This window comes from Plecotus auritus (genome assembly GCF_963455305.1).
Source record: "Plecotus auritus genome assembly, chromosome: 1".
NCBI classification, from domain to species: Eukaryota; Metazoa; Chordata; class Mammalia; order Chiroptera; family Vespertilionidae; genus Plecotus; species Plecotus auritus.
This window is the reverse complement of record NC_137770.1, coordinates 1,649,437-1,668,015: the sequence shown is the minus strand read 5'-3', so window position 1 is coordinate 1,668,015 and position 18,579 is coordinate 1,649,437.

Below are 18,579 nucleotides of genomic sequence, written 5' to 3'. Positions count from 1 at the left end.
CCCATCCAAGCAGAGCACAGAGGCTATTGCAATTTGGCAAGTCTAATCCTATAAGGCTGTCTCCAGCACCGGACTTCTCCCAGCATAGACACAGCTGATCCTTACAGCCAACTGGCCTGGAGGTCAATTCTTCCCAGTGATACCAACAACAATAAAGACTTAATTACAACAAGGCTGTACACACAGTCCACAAAGGGGTGCACCAAGAGTGTCCACCCCAGGTTAACTGAGGAGGCAGACCCACTGGGCCAAATTGGAAACCTAGAACACAAATCTACCAACTCAGGGAAGCAGTGAAAATGTGGCGTCTAAGAATCAGATCACAAACGAAAGAAATGGAGGAAAACAAATGACTGGATATAGAATTCAAAACCACGGTTATAAGGCTTTTTAAGAATATCCTAGAAAAGGCCGATAAATATAACGAGACCCTCGAAGAGATGAAAAAGGACCAACTAGAAATTAAACATACACTGACTGAAATAAAAAATATTATACAGAGACCCAAAAACAGACAAGAGGAACACAAAAATCAAGTCAAAGAATTGAAATACAAAGAAGCAAAAAACACTCAACCGAAAAAGCAAAAAGCAAAAAAAAAAATCCAAAAAGTTGAAGATAATGTAAGAAGACTCTGGGACAACTTCAAGCGTACCAACATCAGAATTATGGGGGTGCCAGAAGAAGAGAGAGAGCAAAATACTGAAAACCTATTTGAAGAAATAATGACCGAAAACTTCCCCCACCTGGTGAAAGAAATAGACTTACAAGTCCAGGAAGCCCACAGAACCCCAAACAAAAGGAATCCAAAGAGGACTACACCAAGACACATCATAATTAAAATGCCAAGAGCAAAAGACAAAGAGAGAATATTAAAAGCAGCAAGAGAAAAACAGTTAGTTACCTACAGGGGAGCACCCATACGACTGTCAGCTGACTTTTCAACGGAAACTATGCAGGCCAGACGGGAGTGGCAAGAAATTTTCAATGTGATGAATAGCAAGAACCTACAACCAAGATTACTCTACCCAGCAAAGCTATCATTCAGAATTGAAGGGCAGATAAAGAGTTTCACAGACAAGAAAAAGCTAAAGGAGTTCATCACCACCAAACCAGTATTATATGAAATGCTGAAAGGTATTCTTAAAGAAGAGGAAGAAGAAAAAAGGAAAGATAAAAATTATGAACAACAAATACATATCTATCAACAAGTGAACCTAAAAATCAAGTGAATTAAAAACCTGAGGAACAGAATAATCTGGTGAATACAATAGAATCAGGGGCATAGAAAGGGAGTGGACTGATAATTCTCAGGGGGAAAGGGGTATGGGGGGGGTTCATAAAGAGACTGGACAAAAATCATACACCTATGGATGAGGACAGTGGGGGGTAGGTAAGGGCAGAAGGTGGGGTGGGAAATGGCTGGAGGGGAACTATGGGGGAAAAAAGGAGAAATAATTGTAATAATCTGAATAAAGATTTATTTAAAAAAAAAAAAAAAAAAAAAGAAATATTTAAACAAATCCTATAAAGAGCTAATATGCAAATGGTTAGCATGCCCCATGCCATCACACAGTAATGGCTCAGACACTCAACACTGGGGAGGAGGAATGGGACCAGCCAGGCACAAATGAGCTCGCAAGAGAGGAATGGGGACCAGCCAGGCTGTGGCCCGGGAGAGGGACAAGCTGCCCACTCCATGGTCCCAGTCGCTAGCGGCTGAGGCTGCAGGCCAGGAGAGGGACAGCTGCCCGCCCTTCAGTTCCGGGTGCCAGCAGCTGCGCCTGCGCCTGCTGCCTGGGAGAGGGACAAGCCACATGCCCCATGTTACCATCGCCTGTGGCTGCGGCCTGGGGAAAGCCGCCAGTGCACCGTCTCCTGCAGCTACAGCCCACCAGGGCAAAGCCAGGCTGGGTCCTGGTGCCTGCGGCTGGCCAGAGGGAGGGAAGCTGAGGTCCCGGATGCCTGCGACCAGCCAGAGGAGGGAATACTGGGTCCCTGGTACAGGCCAAGGCAGAGGCAGTTAGGGGCGATCAGGCAGGCCAGCAAGTGAACAGTTAGGAGACAGGGATCCCCAATTCTGAGAGGCAGTTGGACATTCCCTGAGGGGTTCCAGATTGGAGAGGGAGAGGCCGGGCTGAGGGACCTCCCCACCTTGCACGAATTTCATGCACCCGGCCTCTAGTAAATACATAAATGAAAACGTTGCCGGTTTGATTCACACTATGGGCATATATGGAAGGCAACTGATCACTATGTCTCTCTCACATCAGTGTTTCTCTCTGTCCTTCTCTCTCTCCTTCCTTTTCCCTCTAAAAATCAATGAACATATCCGCAGGTGAGGATAAAGAAAACAGTATCTATATCTATACATATGTGTACATCCACAAAGACATTTACATCTTTATATCTATATCTGTCTCTACATCTCTATCTATATCTAGAGCTATATCTACATCTCTATCTATTTCTAGAGCAATATCTATATCTGTATCTATATCTATATCCATGGGAGCAGAGGCACATAGATATTATCCCTAAGGAGTCATTGATTGTGCCCACATCCTACTTCCTGACCACCTCCTGCAGCACAGCCCCTGCTGTGGAAGAAGAGGCCCCTGGGCACGGTGACCAGGACCCCAAGGAGGGCCTGGTTCTCTGGGGGCACAGTCAGCACCTCCTTCCAGGAGAAGCCCCAGAAACCGGGACCTCCCTCACCTCGTGCCCTATTTATGTGCAGACACCTCGCATATGCAAATGCCCACACAGCCACCAGACACACACACAGTTGGCGTCCACTTAAATGCAGGGCCTCCTCACCCCGGAGAATACTTTCTGGGGGACGAGCACCTCACCTGCAAGACATGACTCCCCTGTGGCTCTTCCTCTTCCTGCTGTCAGCTCCCACATGTGAGTGACTCAGGGCTTAGACCTGAGGAGATGGGGACCCTGCATCTGAGCCCAGGACTCACTGTGTTCTCTCTGTCCCAGGTGTTCTGTCCCAGGTGCAGCTGCAGGAGTCAGGCCCAGGACTGGTGAAGCCCTCACAGACCCTCTCCCTCACCTGCACTGTGTCTGGGGGCTCAGTCACCAGCAGTTACTACTGGAGCTGGATCCGCCAGCCCCAGGGGAAAGGGTTGCAGTGCATGGGATACTGGTCAGGGGGCACATGGTACAACCCAGCCTTCCAGGGCCGCATCTCCATCACGGCGGACACGGCCAGGAACCAGTTCTCCCTGCAGCTGAGCTCCGTGACCACCGAGGACACGGCCGTGTATTACTGTGCGAGAGACACAGTGAGGGGAAGTCAGTGTGAGCTCAGACACTAACCTCCCTGAGGAGACAGGAGGGCTTGCCTGCAGGGGGCGCCCCGGACACCAGGGGGCGCTCAGGGCCCACAGTACAGAGAGCAGCCCCAGGAGCAGGGGCAGAGGGAGGTGAGAGGAAAGGGCCTTCCTGTTGGGCTCAGGGATTTCCTCTCAAGCTCTCAGCTGCCTCCAGGGAAGGCTCTTCCTTCTCATGTTCTCACTGCACACAACAGTAAAGAAGGGCATTGTGTTTGCAGGTGACATGGCTGCAGGGAGTGGGGATTCTCCCTCACCAAGTCTATGTATTTTGTGTCTCTCTTTCTCTACAAGGAGACCATCCGCAGTGCCCTCCTCATCCTGGTTCCAGGGAGACCACAGGCCCTCCCTCTGCTGAAAGGCCTGAGCACACTGCAGACCTCACCCATCCTCTCTGGGTCCACATTGACCCGGGAAGAGCTGTGAGCTCAGTGCACCAAACACAGGGAGGCCCACAACCATCCACACGAGGGGCCCTGCTGTCCATCAGGAAGCAGTGCTAACCCCACCGCGGGGACAGGTGACCCTGAGGGCTGGGATGTGCATCATCCAACTCCTCATCCACCTTTCCTCCTGGAGCCAAAGTTTTCTAGCTTCACTGTGGGTGAGATGTGCATCGGGAGCATGTTGGAAGCTGAGGAGCATCCGTGGGACCCCCTGCGTCCATACTGTCCTCTTACTACTTGCCCAGGAAACACAGAGTCACACAGACACATAGTCAAACACTCAGAGTCATAGACACACACACACACAGTCACACACACAATCACACACACAGTCACACACTCGTTTCTGGAAAAGACATTATTCACACGTGAGCAGTGATACAAAAGCACTCATGTCGTTACACACTGTACTTTAGGAATTCTATATAATAAAACGGGGTTATATGTCATGCTCTTGGATGCCATATGAAATAAATATGAGGTCTGCAAGCAACTATTATTTCAACACTGACCACAACCTGTGAAGATCAACAGTTGTATTTCTCAGTCCACTGAGTAGGAGCTCAAATTAGGAATTTAATCCAAACTTTGCTAGATTGCTACAAAATTAAAAATATGACGGAAGTAATAGTGAAAACCTTCCACCAAATAAAAGCCAAGGACCAAATGGACTCAAGGGTGAAATCTATTACAGTTTCAAATAGGAATTGACAACTTTCTATCAACTCTTATTGAACTCTTCCAAGAATTAAGGAAAGAGACAACATTTCCAAACACATTTATTGAGGTCACCATTACACTCATTTCAAAGCCAAGTAAAAACATACAAAAATGACAGGTCAATATCCCTGATGAAATTACATGCAAAAACCCTCAAAAATATACTAGGAAACTAAATAGCACACTGACAGGGTCATTTACCACAATCAATGGGATACTGTCCTAGCATGCAAGGATGGTTCAAGGTATGTAAACCAGTAACTGTGCTACATCTCATCCACAGAATGAAGGATAAAGTGTACAGTCGTATAAATACATACAGAATAAAGCCTTTAAATTTGAGAATCGCTTCAGAATTAAAACTCTTAGCAGACTAAGTGTAGAAGTGATGGGCCTCAATACACTAAAGGCCACATTTGAAAAGCCAACAAGTGACATCATACTACACGGAGAAAAATTCAAAGCTTTTCTTCCTACATCAGGAAGAAGACACGCCCCCCACCCCGCACCCCCGCCGCCCGTGACTATTTCTATTTGTAAAAACAAGAGGTCCTTGTCAGAATAATTAAGCCAGAAATGGAAACGTCAAATGTCTAAATCAGAAAGAAATGAGTTAAAATATTTCTCTTATCTGTAAGCAGATGACAGGATCTTGTACATAGAAAACCCTAAAAACTGTATGAGAAGCTTATAGAACTAGAATCCAGGAAAGATGTAAGACACAAAACCAACACACAATGGCTTGTGCCCCTGCTCCCTCTCAACAGAGTGTCTTCATGGCTCCAGGAAACATGTGGGCTGTTTCAGAGGAAAGTGAGGGAAGGAAACGTGAACTGGCTACACAACAAGGAGATGACAACCTAATGAAACAAGAACCCGGGACGTGTGTGTCCTCGGTCTTGGTTAATCCCCCATCATGTTCCCAGGGAGCTCTCCCCCAATGTGGCACTGGGTCAGGTGCGGGTTCCAGTTGACCCCCATCATGTGGTCACAGGGTTACAAGGGTCACATGCAGACATGAGCTCTCCAATAACAAGACTTTCATCACCTAAACTTAATTATTCCTAAATCATTTCTGACATCTTCCCCTCAACACACCTGGTCATGATGGAGGTTCTTCTATGTCCCAAGGCATGGAACTGGGTCTACAACAGAGTCTAGAGAATGAACACCACAAAGGAGGCTGTGCAGCTGCTACACGTCCAGCACCAAACTGCCCTGATGGAGTAGGACCCGGGAGCTCTGTCTGTGTCTCTCTAGTTCCTGCTTCTGGTTCCCCGGGACCCTACAGATCCTCCTCTCTCCCCCAACACTTGGTCCACTGGATCTAGGCTCACACTCTGGTCTTAGTTTGTCGTCTGATCACTTTGTAAGGGAAACAGTGTCAGATGGGACTTCTGGTCTCCTGAACATGAGCCTCCTGCAACAAATGAGGACGTTAAGTGCTGAAGGAAAATTGAGTAGCATTCAAGGTTGAATTCTAAACGAACTGAAAATATATTTCAAAACTGAATGAAGCCATGCTGGTGTGGCACAGTGGTTGAGCTTCGACCTGTGATTCCATTCCTGGTCAGGGAAATTACCTGGATTGTGAGCTTGATTCCCAGTAGTGACCATAGAGGAGGCAGCCGATCAATGATTCTCTTTCATCATTGATGTTTCTATCTGTCTCTCCCTCTCCATTCCTCTATGAAATAAAAAATATATATTAAAATAAATATATGACAAGGTGTGGGTTTGCTTCCCAGTCTTGGGAGATATGGGAGGCAAATGATAAATATGTTCCCCACCAGCAATGGTTCTCTCTTTCTCACCATCTTTCTCTGTTCTATATTTCTATCTCACATCAATGTCTCTCTCTCTGTCTCACTCTCTCTCTATCTCTATATATCTCTATATCTCTCTCCTTTTCATTTCTCTAAAAATCAATGAAAATATCCTCAAGTAAGGACAAAGAAAAGAATCTCTAAATCTATAGTATATTTATATCTACATATACAACTATAGCTAAGCTATACATATAAAAATCAATATGTATATCTATATGTATATCTATATGTATATCTATATGTATATCTATATGTATATCTATATGTATATCTATATGTATATGTATATGTATATGTATATCTATATCTATATCTATATGTATATCTATATGTATATCTATATGTATATCTATATGTATATGTATATGTATATGTATATGTATATGTATATCTATATCTATATCTATATCTATATCTATCAATATCCATGGGAGCAGAGGAACATTGATGTTATCCCTAAAGAGTCAGTGATTGTGCCCACATCCTACTTCCTGACCATCTCCTGCAGCACAGCCCCTGCTGTGGAAGAAGAGGCCCCTGGGCACGATGACTAGGACCCCAAGGAGGGCCTGGTTCTCTGAGGGCACAGTCAGCACCTCCTTCTAGGAGGAGCCCCAGAGACCAGGACCGCCCTCACCTCTTGCCCTTTGTATGTGCAGACACCTCCCATATGCAAATGCCCACACGGCCACCAGACACACACACAGTTGGAATCCACTTAAATGCAGGGCCTCCTCACCCTGGAGAATACTTTCTGGGGGACGAGGACCTCACCTGCAAGACATGACTCCCCTGTGGCTCTTCCTCTTCCTGCTGTCAGCTCCCAGATGTGAGTGACTTAGGGCTTAGACATGAGGAGATGGGGACCCTTCATCTGAGCCCAGGAGTTACTGTGTTCTCTCTGTCCCAGGTGTCCTGTCCCAGGTGCAGCTGCAGGAGTCGGGCCCAGGACTAGTGAAGCCCTCGCAGACCCTCTCCCTCACCTGCACTGTCTCTGGATTCTCCATCACAACCACTGGTTACTGCTGGGACTGGATCCGCCAGCCCCCAGGGAAAGGACTGGAGTGGATTGCAGAAATATGTAGTAGTGGGAGCACTTACTACAGCCCCCCCTTCAAGAGCCGAACCTCCATCTCCAGAGACACGTCCAAGAACCAGTTCTCCCTGCAGCTGAGCTCCGTGACCACCGAGGACACGGCCATGTATTACTGTGCGAGACACAGTGAGGGGAAGTCAGTGTGAGCCCAGACACAAACCTCCCTGAGGAGACAGCAGGGCTGGGCCGCAACAGGAACCCCAGACACCAGGGGGCACTCAGGACCCACAGCACAGAGAGCAGCCCCAGGAGCAGGGGCAGAGGGAGGTGGGAGGGAAGGGCCTTCCTGTTGGGCTCAGGGATTTCCTCTCAAGCTCTCAGCTGCCTCCAGGGAAGGCTCTTCCTTCTCATGTTCTCATTGCAGACAACAGTGAAGAAGGGCATTGTGTTTACAGGTGACGAATTCGCAATGAGGGGGAATCTCCTTCACCAAGTCTCATTCACAAATTCTAAAAGTGGCTTTTTTCACTCTTTCCAATGTTTCACTAATGAGTGTGAACTCCACAGCTGGGTCCCTGGGAGTGTGCAGAGCTCTGCCTCCCTCCCTCGGGGGGCACAGCTCCCTCAGTGTCTGACTCTTCGTGTGCCCTGCCCGTCCTGGTTCCAGGGAGATCACAGGCCCTCCCTCTGCTGAAAGGCCTGAGCACACTCAGGCCTGCAGACCTCACCCATCCTCTCTGGGTCCACATTGCTGTCAGCTCAGTGCACCAAACACAGGGAGCCCCACATCCATCTACACGAGGGGCCCTGCTGTCCATCAGGAAGCAGTGCTAACCCCACAGCGGGGACAGGTGACCCTGAGGGCTGGGATGTGCATCATCCAACTGCTCCTCCACCTTTCCTCCTGGAGCCAAGGTTTTCTAGCTGCACTGTGGGTGAGCTGTGCATCGGGAGCATGTTGGAAGCCGAGGACTCTCCGTGGGACCCCCTGCGTCCATACTGTCCTCTTACTACTTGCCCAGGAAACAGAGTCACACACACACACAGTCACACAGACACATAGACACACAGACAGTCACACACTCAGAGTCACACACACACAAACACACACAGTCACACACTGGTTTCTGGAAAAGACATGCATTCACACATGAGCAGTGACACAAAACCATTCATGTCGTTACACGCTGTATTTAGGAATTCTATGTAATAAAACAGAGTTATATTTCATACTCTTGGATGTCATATGAAATAAATACGTGCTATGCAAGCAACTATTATTTCAACACAGACCACAACCCGTGAAGATCAACAGTTCTCTTTGTCAGTCCACTGAGTAGGAGCTAAAATTAGGAATTTAATCCAAACTTTGCCAGATTGCTACAAAATGTAAAAATGTAACTGAAGTATTAGTGAAAACCTTCCACCAAATAAAAGCCAAGGACCAAATGAACTCAAGGATTAATTCTACAGAATTTCAAATAGGAATTGATGACTTTCTATCAACTCTTCTTGAATTCTTCCAAGAATTAAGGAAAGAGGAAACACTTCCAAACAGATTTATTGAGGTGACCATTACATTCATATCAAAATCAAGTAAAAACATACAAAAATGACAGGTCAGTATCTCTGATGAAATTACATGTAAAACCCTCAAAAACATACTAGGAAACTAAACTTCACACTGAAAGGGTCATTGACCACGCCAGGCCTCAGGGAAGGGGCTGGAGTGGATAGGGTACATATGTAGTAGTGGGAGCACTTACTACAGCCCCTCCATCAAGAGCCGAACCTCCATCTCCAGAGACACGTCCAAGAACCAGTTCTCCCTGCAGCTGAGCTCCGTGACCACCGAGGACACGGCCGTGTATTACTGTACAGGAGACACAGTGAGGGAAAGTCAGTGTGAGCCCAGACACTAACCTCCCTGAGGAGACAGCAGGGCTGGGCCGCAGGGAGCATCCAGGTCACCAGGGGGCGGTCAGTACCGGGAATTGGCCAGAACCAGGAGCAGGTGGAGAGTTGAGAAAAGATACCATTACCTGCTCCATCTTAAATTAGTTTTGCACCAAGGCTCAGCCACAGAGCTCACAGGAAGCCCTGTCCTAGGTCTAGTGTTAGGGATTGTGTTTGTGAACAAAAAGGGGGCTCTGTCCTAAATCTGACAGAACTCAGTGACTGACAGGACCCTCACAGGAGGCTCTGATCACACATTCCTACCTGGGCAGTCCTGGGGGTGGGCACGCCCCAGGCCTATAATTCTTTACTAAAAGGCTCCTCTTTGCCTGAAGCACCCCCATCCATGGTTCCTGTGCATCTGGGTTAACACACCTGTGACATCAGCATGACCACCCTCAGGAGAGCACCTCTTGTTCACTATCCTGTCACCCAGTCCCTGCCTTGCTCTCTCCCACCTCCATGTCACTCCTCACCTTCCCTCCTCAACTTCAAATGCACAAACGCAGCTGCAAACGGTTATTTCTGGAGCATTGGAGGTCTTCCTTCCCAACAGTTGTCATCCGTTTAACACCAATAAAATCTTATAAAACATTCTCTCCATGTTTGCACATTTCTTACTTCAACATGTTGTCCTTTTTCATTTACAACATACGTTCATAAACGTTTCTTTCCCTTGTGGAGAGGGGAGTGCACGCACATTAAAAACCTGCTACCTGGACGGGATGAATTCAAATGAGTTCACAGTTGCTGGAGATGAGACAAGTTTGCTGTTGGTTGTCATGGACGTAAGTGTCCCTTTTTTTTCCAGCCCAGCAGGTGTGACTGGGAGGTTGAGCTTCGACGTATGAATCAGGAGGTCATGGTTTGATTCCTTGGTCAGGGCACATGCACGGGTTGCAGTCTCCATCCCCAGGGAGTGTGAGGCAAGAGGGAGCAGATTAATGATTCTCATCATTGATGTTTCCATCACTCCACTGGCCTCCTCTCTGGAGTCAAGGAAAGTGTATAAAGAAGGAGAAGGAAAGAAAGGAGGCTTCCCCAGCTGTGCCTTCTCCCCTGTGACACTCTGGCAGGTTCCCCTGCTGGTTGAATCGGCATAAAATCCACAACATAAATGAGCCACTTTGAAGTCATTGACATTAGAACTTCTAAGCCCCTGGAGAATATTTTTAAGAGTTTATTTGAGACAAACATGATCACTGGAACAGCAAGTCCAGCTTCTTCTGTCCCCGGGATCTGGGGTGACCAAGTCCAAGAGCGAAATTGGGCACCAGAAGGTTTAAGCAAAAGCTTGGAGTGTTTATTACAAGCAGATTCAGGCTCCCCGCACGGGGAGGGGCCCCCTGATGGGCTGCCCCTGAAGCCTGTGGTCTCGGGTGTATATGTGCCACCAGCCTGCTCCGTGTCCCCCCGAGTGCCCACCTGATGGCCCTCCTTGTTCCTGCCCAGCAAGGGGCCTGCACGTCCCCTGTTCCCTTGTGTGCGCTCCCCTTCCTGTCCCAGGCCCTCCCTCGTTTCCCAGGCTCCCGCTCTGAGTCCAGAAACATTCTGCTGTGTCTGCCTGGTTGGTGCCTGTGGTTAGGCTGCTGAGAGGGCCGAGTCTGCCCTGCCTACCAGCCACCTGCCTTGGTTTCCCATGGACCCTGCCCTGTCTGCCTGCCCGTCAAGCTAACTCCCCTCAAAGCCACCCCTTCTGGAGGAGTGTCTGGGGTCCTCCAGGAACAGGAAGCTCATCTTCCTAAAACACAGGCTCTCCTTACAAACACCAGAGTCACTGCTCAGCGCAGGGCCCTCCTCCCGCCTCTGCTGGCCTGGGATGGGTGCTGCCCCCTCTGTTCTCTCTGTTGTTGGCGGATTTTGGGGCGGTTGCTCTTCTCCCTTCTCATTCTCTGTTTGTTCAAAAGGAATCACTGAAGAGAAGGGGGAGAAGAAAAATGGTGGCGTAGGCAGCTCCAAACTCTTTTTCCTCCACAAAAGCATCAAAAAATCAAACTGAAACTCTCATAACTGGCATCTGTCAGGCTCTCGAACACAGTCAGACCAGCAGCAACTGAGCGAACCCCGAGTCAAGTACATGCTACTCAGAGAGGGAAGGAGCCAGGGTGTGGCTCAGGGGCTGAGTGTTGGCCCAGGAACCACCAGGTTATGGGTTTGATTCCGGGTCAGGTCACACGCCCTGGGTTACAGGATCAATCCCCAATAGGAGGCATGCAGGAAGCAGCAGATCAATGATTCTCTCTCATCATTGATGTTTCCATCTCTCTATCCCCTCCTTTCCTCTCTGAATTCAATAAAAATATTTTTTTAAAAATAAGAATAAAAAATGGCCCTAACTGATTTGGCTCAGTGGATGGAACGTCAGGCTTCGAACTGAAGGGTTCCAGGTTCAATTCCAGTTAAGGGCATGTCCGTTGGTTGCGGACACATCCCCTGTAGAGGGTGTGCAGGAAGCAGCTGATCGATGTTTCTCTCTCATCGATGGTTCTAGCTCTCAATCCCTCTCCCTTCCTCTCTGAAATTAATAAAAATATATTTTAAAATAAGAATAAAAAATGAAAAGGAAGGCTTCGTGGTGTCTGACCTGCGCACACCCTCCCCCTCCCCAGCGTGATCACACTTTCCAAGTGGTGGTGGCCGCCTTCCCAGAGGAACAAGTGACCACAGTCCCAGATTCCTGTGTCCTTCTGTCCTCACCCGGGGCTGTGGGAGGATGGACACAGGTGGCCGCTCTCCTCCAAGAAGGGAGGTGCTCACCTGCCCCCAAGGACGACGTGGTGCCTCAACTCTCTACCCACAGTTTTGCTTCCAAGAGCCAACATATTCCTTTCTTATCTTTTTTCATCCTCACCAAAAAATATTTTTCTATTGCTTTTCAGAGAGGGAGTGGAAGGGACCGAGGGGAAGAGAGAAACATGGATGTGAGAGAAACACATCAATTGGGTGCCTTCTGAACATGCCCTAACCAGGGCAAGGGCAAGGGAGGGGCCTGCAACCCAGGTTCGTGCCCTTGACCAGAAGTGAACCTGAGACCCTTTGGTTCAAAGGCCAACACTCTAACCACCAAGTCAAATCAGTCACTTAAATTTTAATTAATTACTTAATTATCTACACTAATAAAAGTGAAATATCAAATTGACCATCACTCTGCTACACCCACCAGCCAGTCAGGAGTGAGTATCCAAATTAACCCAACAAAGGTGGTGGCCACAGAGCTGGAGTGAGCAGGAGGTTTGGGTTGCCTCCGGTGATGGAGGAAGCCAAGCTTCCCGTCTGCCCTGGCTGGCCCTGGCCTCCATTCAAGGCTACAAAGTTTCAATTATAGAAGATAAAGAAATCCCTGATACCTGCTTCCAGCCGGCCCTGGCTTCCACTCAAGGAGGTGCTGAAATAAAAACGAAAAAAGAAAAAAAGGAGGGGCTGGGAGCTTGGGTTGCCGGGGGGTGTGGCCAGCCTGCAAACAGTCATCAGCCCCTCACCCAGGCTGGCCAGGCACCATAGCGAACCCACAACTTGAAGGGGCTGTGGGCAGCCTGCAAACAGCCATCAGCTCCTCACCCAGGCTGACCAGACACCGCAGTGGGGACCCCAACCCAAAAGGGGGTGTGGCCAGCCTGAAAACAGTTCTCAGCCCCTCAGCCAGGCTGACCACACCCACATGACCCAATCCCTCTAAATGAGGAGTTGAACATCCCTCGAGGAGTCCCAAATTGGAGAAAGTCCAGTTTTGGCTGAGCGACACCCCTCCCCCCAGCAGTAACGAATTTCGTGCACCTGGTCTCTAGTATTTAATAATATTTTATTGTTGAAAGTATCACAAATGTCCACTTTTTCCCCCATTGACCTCAGCCAGTCAGCCAGCCCCCACCACCCATCACAGCTCCATTTGTAAATGATGGGAATTCTCCCACTTTGAGAGGCTGGGAAACAGGGCTTTTGCACACACACAGCAGGGAAGTTGAGGGAAATGTGTGCTTTCGGGAGGCAGCTGTGTGCTTGTGAGAGTGGCAGCAGGTTAGAGACGGAGGCTGCGGCCACAGCGTCCAGCCCAGCCTCTCCTGCCTCCTCACATACATATGTTAGAGTTTTGTGGATGACCTGGTTGTGGAAAATAACAAGGAGAATCTTTCAGTCTCAAAATAAAAGCATCATTCAATGCAAATTCTTATTCCCAAACCCCAAAAAGTAACATGGCCCACTGCGGGTGAAGGAGAGCGAGAGGAAGCCCCATCCACGTGTATCTGGGGGAGCACCCCTGGGTCCTCATCAAAACCCCCAGGAAGGAGGACTCTCAATCCTGGAAGCTGCCCCCAAAGAAATGGGGTCAGGGTGACGGGTCTCAGGAAAGGAGGGATGGAGAATGGGTCAGGACAGGACCCCCTGTGGCCAGCATCCTTGAGTCCTTTCCCATCTGGGGTCGCCCCTAGGATGACAAGGTCAGGCATGCTGCCCAGTGTCACAGCTGCACCTTATTTGCAGACTCCATGCAAATGGGGCTCTCCTCCTGCTCATAAAAGAGGGCCCTTGCCCGGCATGTTGGGGAGACACCCAGAACCCAAGTGCCTGAGACAGGACCCCAGTGGCTCCACCATGGACTTGGTGCCAAGCTGCGTTTTCCTCCTGATCATTCTTCAAGGTCATTCTCAGGAGTGGGGAGAGCTGAGACCTGTGCCTGTGCCTGTTTGTGCTTCCATGTGATTCTAAGTCCCCCTGTGTCTCTGTGTTTGCAGGTGTCCAGTGTGAGGTGCAGTTGGTGGAGTCTGGGGGAGGGGTGGTGCAGCCTGGGAGGTCTCTGAGACTCTCCTGTGCAGCCTCTGGATTCACCTTTGATGACTATGGCATGCGCTGGGTCCGCCAGGCTCCAGGGAAGGGGCTGGAGTGGGTCGCATACATTAGTTGGAATGGTGGTAGCACATACTACACCTCCTCTGTGAAGGGCCGCTTCACCATCTCCAGAGACAACGCCAAGAGCACGCTGTACCTGCAAATGAGCAGCCTGAGAGCCGAGGACACGGCCGTGTATTACTGTGGAGACACAGTGAGGGGAAGTCAGTGTTAGCCCAGACATTAACTCCCTGGGGCATGCAGGAGGCAGCCAATCAGTTATTCTCTCTCATCATTGATGTTTCTATGTCTCTCTCCTCTCTCTTCCTCTCTGATATCAATTAAGAGATATTTAAACAAATCCTATATAATAAGGAGCTAATATGCAAATGGTCATCATGCCCTCAGGCCATCACAAGGTAATGGCTCAGACACTCAACACTGGGGAGGAGGAATGGGACCAGCGAGGCACAATGAGCTTGCGAGGGAGGAATGGGGACCAGCCAGGTTGCGGCCTGGGAGAGGGACAAGCCACGTGCCCCATGGTCTCGGCACCTGCGGCTGTGGCTTAAGCAAAGCCTCCAGCACACGGTCGCCTGCCACCCCAGGCAAAGCCGGCCTGGGTCCTGGGTCTTGGTGCCTGGGGCCATCCAGAAGGAGGGTAGCTGAGGTCACGGGTGCCTGGGACCAGCCAGAGCAGGGAATACTGGGTCCCTGGTGCAGGGCAAGGCAGAGGCGGTTAGGGGGAATCAGGCCAGTAGATGAGCAGTTAGGGGCGATCAGGCAGGCAGGTAGAGGTGATTAGGGATGATCAGGAGGCAGGCAGGCGAGCCGTTAGGAGCCAGCGATCTCAGATTGCCAAAGGCAGTTGGAAATCCCCCGAGGAGTCCCGGATTGGAGAGGGTGCAGGCCGGGCTGAGGGACCCCTCTCTTGCAAGAATTTCATGCACCGGACCTCTAGTAAATATATAAATGAAAACGTTGCCCGTTTGAGTCACAGTATGGGCATGTATGGAAGGCAACTGATCAATATGTCTCTCTCACATCAATGTTTCTCTCTGTCCTTCTCTCCTTTCCTTCCCTCTAAAAATCAATGAACATATCCTCAGGTGAGGATAAAGAAAACAATATCTGTATCTATACATATGTGTACATCCACAAATACAACTACATCTACATCTTTATATCTATATCTGTCTCTACATCTATATCTATATCTAGAGCTATATCTATATCTGTATCTATATCTATCTATAGATATGTATCTATATCTATATCTATATCTATATCTATATCTATATCTATATCTATATCTATATCTATATCTATATCTCTGGAAGAAGAGGAACATTGATTTGATCCCTAAGGAGTCACTGACTGTGCCCACATCCTATTTCCTGCCCACCTCCTGCAGCATAGCCCCTGGTGTGGAAAAAGAGGACCCTAGACACGGTGAACAGGACCCCAAGGAGGGGCTGGTTCTCTGAGGGCACAGTCAGCACCTCCTTCCAGGAGAAGCCCCAGAGACCAGGACCTCCCTCACCTCTTGCCCTTTGTATGTGCAGACACCTCCCATATGCAAATGCCCACACGGCCACCAGACACACACACAGTTGGAATCCACTTAAATGCAGGGCCTCCGCACCCTGGAGAATACTTTCTGGGGGACGAGGACCCCACCTGCAAGACATGACTCCCCTGTGGCTCTTCCTCTTCCTGCTGTCAGCTCCCAGATGTGAGTGACTCAGGGCTTAGACGTGAGGAGATGGGGACCCTGCATCTGAGCCCAGGACTCACTGTGTTCTCTCTGTCCCAGGTGTCCTGTCCCAGGTGCAGCTGCAGGAGTCGGGCCCAGGACTGGTGAAGCCCTCGCAGACCCTCTCCCTCACCTGCACTGTGTCTGGGGGCTCAGTCACCAGCAGTTACTGGTGGAACTGGATCCGCCAGCCCCCGGGGAAAGGGTTGCAGTGGATGGGGTACTGGACAGGGGGCACAAGCTACAACCCAGCCTTCCAGGGCCGCATCTCCATCACTGCTGACACGGCCAGGAACCAGTTCTACCTGCAGCTGAGCTCCGTGACCACCGAGGACACGGCTGTGTATTACTGTGCGAGAGACACAGTGAGGGGAAGTCAGTGTGAGCCCAGACAGAAACCTCCCTGAGGAGACAGCAGCGCTGAGCTGCAGGGGGCGCCCTGGACACCAGGGGGCGCTCAGGGCCCACAGCACAGACAGCAGCCCCAGGAGCAGGGGCAGAGGGAGCAGGGAGGGAAGGGCCTTCCTGTTGGGCTCAGGGGTTTCCTCTCAAGCTCTCAGCTGCCTCCAGGGAAGGCTCTTCCTTCTCATGTTCTCACTGCACACAACAGTGAAGAAGGGCAATGTGTTTGCAGGTGACATGGCGGCAGGGAGTGGGGACTCTCTCTCACCAAGTCTTTTTATTTTCTGTCTCTCTTTCTCTACAAGGGGACCATCCACAGTGCCCTCCTCATCCTGGTTCCAGGGAGACCACAGGCCCTCCCTCTGCTGAAAGGCCTGAGCACACTGCAGACCTCACCCATCCTCTCTGGGTCCACATTGACCCGGGAAGAGCTGTGAGCTCAGTGCACCAAACACAGGGAGCCCCACATCCATCCACACAAGGGGCCCTGCTGTCCATCAGGAAGCAGTGCTAACCCCACCGCGGGGACAGGTGACCCTGAGGGCTGGGATGTGCATCATCCAACTCCTCCTCCACCTTTCCTGCGTCCATACTGTCCTCTTACTACTTGCCCAGGAAACACAGGGTCACACGGACACATAGTCACACACTCAGAGTCATACACACACACACACACACAGTCTCACACACACACAGTCACACTCACACAGTCACACACTCGTTTCTGGAAAAGACATTCATTCACACATGAGCAGTGATACAAAAGCATTCATGTCGTTACACACTGTACTTTAGGAATTCTATATAATGAAACGGGGTTATATGTCATGCTCTTGGATGCCATATGAAATAAATACGTAGTGTGCAAGCAACTATTATTTCAACACTGATTACAACCTGTGAAGATCAACAGTTGTATTTCTCAGTCCACTTAGTAGGAGCTCAAATTAGGAATTTAATCCAAACTTTGCTAGATTGCTACAAAATTAAAAATATGATGGAAGTAATAGTGAAACCTTCCACCAAATAAAAGCCAAGGACCAAATGGACTCAAGGGTGAAATCTATTACAGTTTCAAATAGGAATTGATAACTTTCTATCAACTCTTATTGAACTCTTCCAAGAATTAAGGAAAGAGACAACATTTCCAAACACATTTATTGAGGACACCATTACACTCATATCAAAGCCAAGTAAAAACATACAAAAATGACAGGTCAATATCCCTGATGAAATTACATGCAAAACCCTCAAAAATATACTAGGAAACTAAACAGCACACGGACAGGGTCATTTACCACAATCAATGGGATACTGTCCTAGCATGCAAGGATGGCTCAACATATGTAAACCAGTAACTATGCTACATCTCATCCACAGAATGAAGGATAAAGTGTACAGTCATATAAATAGATACAGAATAAAGCCTTTAAATTTGAGAATCGCTTCAGAATTGAAATTCTTAGCAGACTAAGTGTAGAAGTGATGGGCCTCAATACACTAAAGGCCACATTTGAAAAGCCAACAAGTGACATCATGCTACACGGAGAAAAATTCAAAGCTTTTCTTCCTACATCAGGAAGAAGACACGCCCCCCACCCCGCACCCCCGCCGCCCGTGACTATTTCTATTTGTAAAAACAAGAGGTCCTTGTCAGAATAATTAAGCCAGAAATGGAAACGTCAAATGTCTAAATCAGAAAGAAATGAGTTAAAATATTTCTCTTATCTGTAAGCAGATGACAGGATCTTGTACATAGAAAACCCTAAAAACTGTATGAGAAGCTCATAGAACTAGAATCCAGGAAAGATGTAAGATACAAAACCAACACACAATGGCTGGTGCCCCTGCTCCCTCTCAACACAGTGTCTTCATGGCTCCAGGAAACATGTGGGCTGTTTCAGAGGAAAGTGAGGGAAGGAAACGTGAACTGGCTACACAACAAGGAGATGACAACCTAATGAGACAAGAACCCGGGACGTGTGTGTCCTCGGTCTTGGTTAACCCCCCATCATGTTCCCAGGGAGCTCTCCCCCAATGTGGCCCTGGGTCAGGTGCGGGTTCCAGTTGACTCCCATCATGTTGTCACAAGGGTTACAAGGGTCACATGCAGACATGAGCTCTCCAATAACAAGACTTTCATCACCTAAACTTAATTATTCCTAAATCATTTCTGACATCTTCCCCTCAACACACCTGGTCATGACGGAGGTTCTTCTATGTCCCAAGGCATGGAACTGGGTCTACAACAGAGTCTAGAGAATGA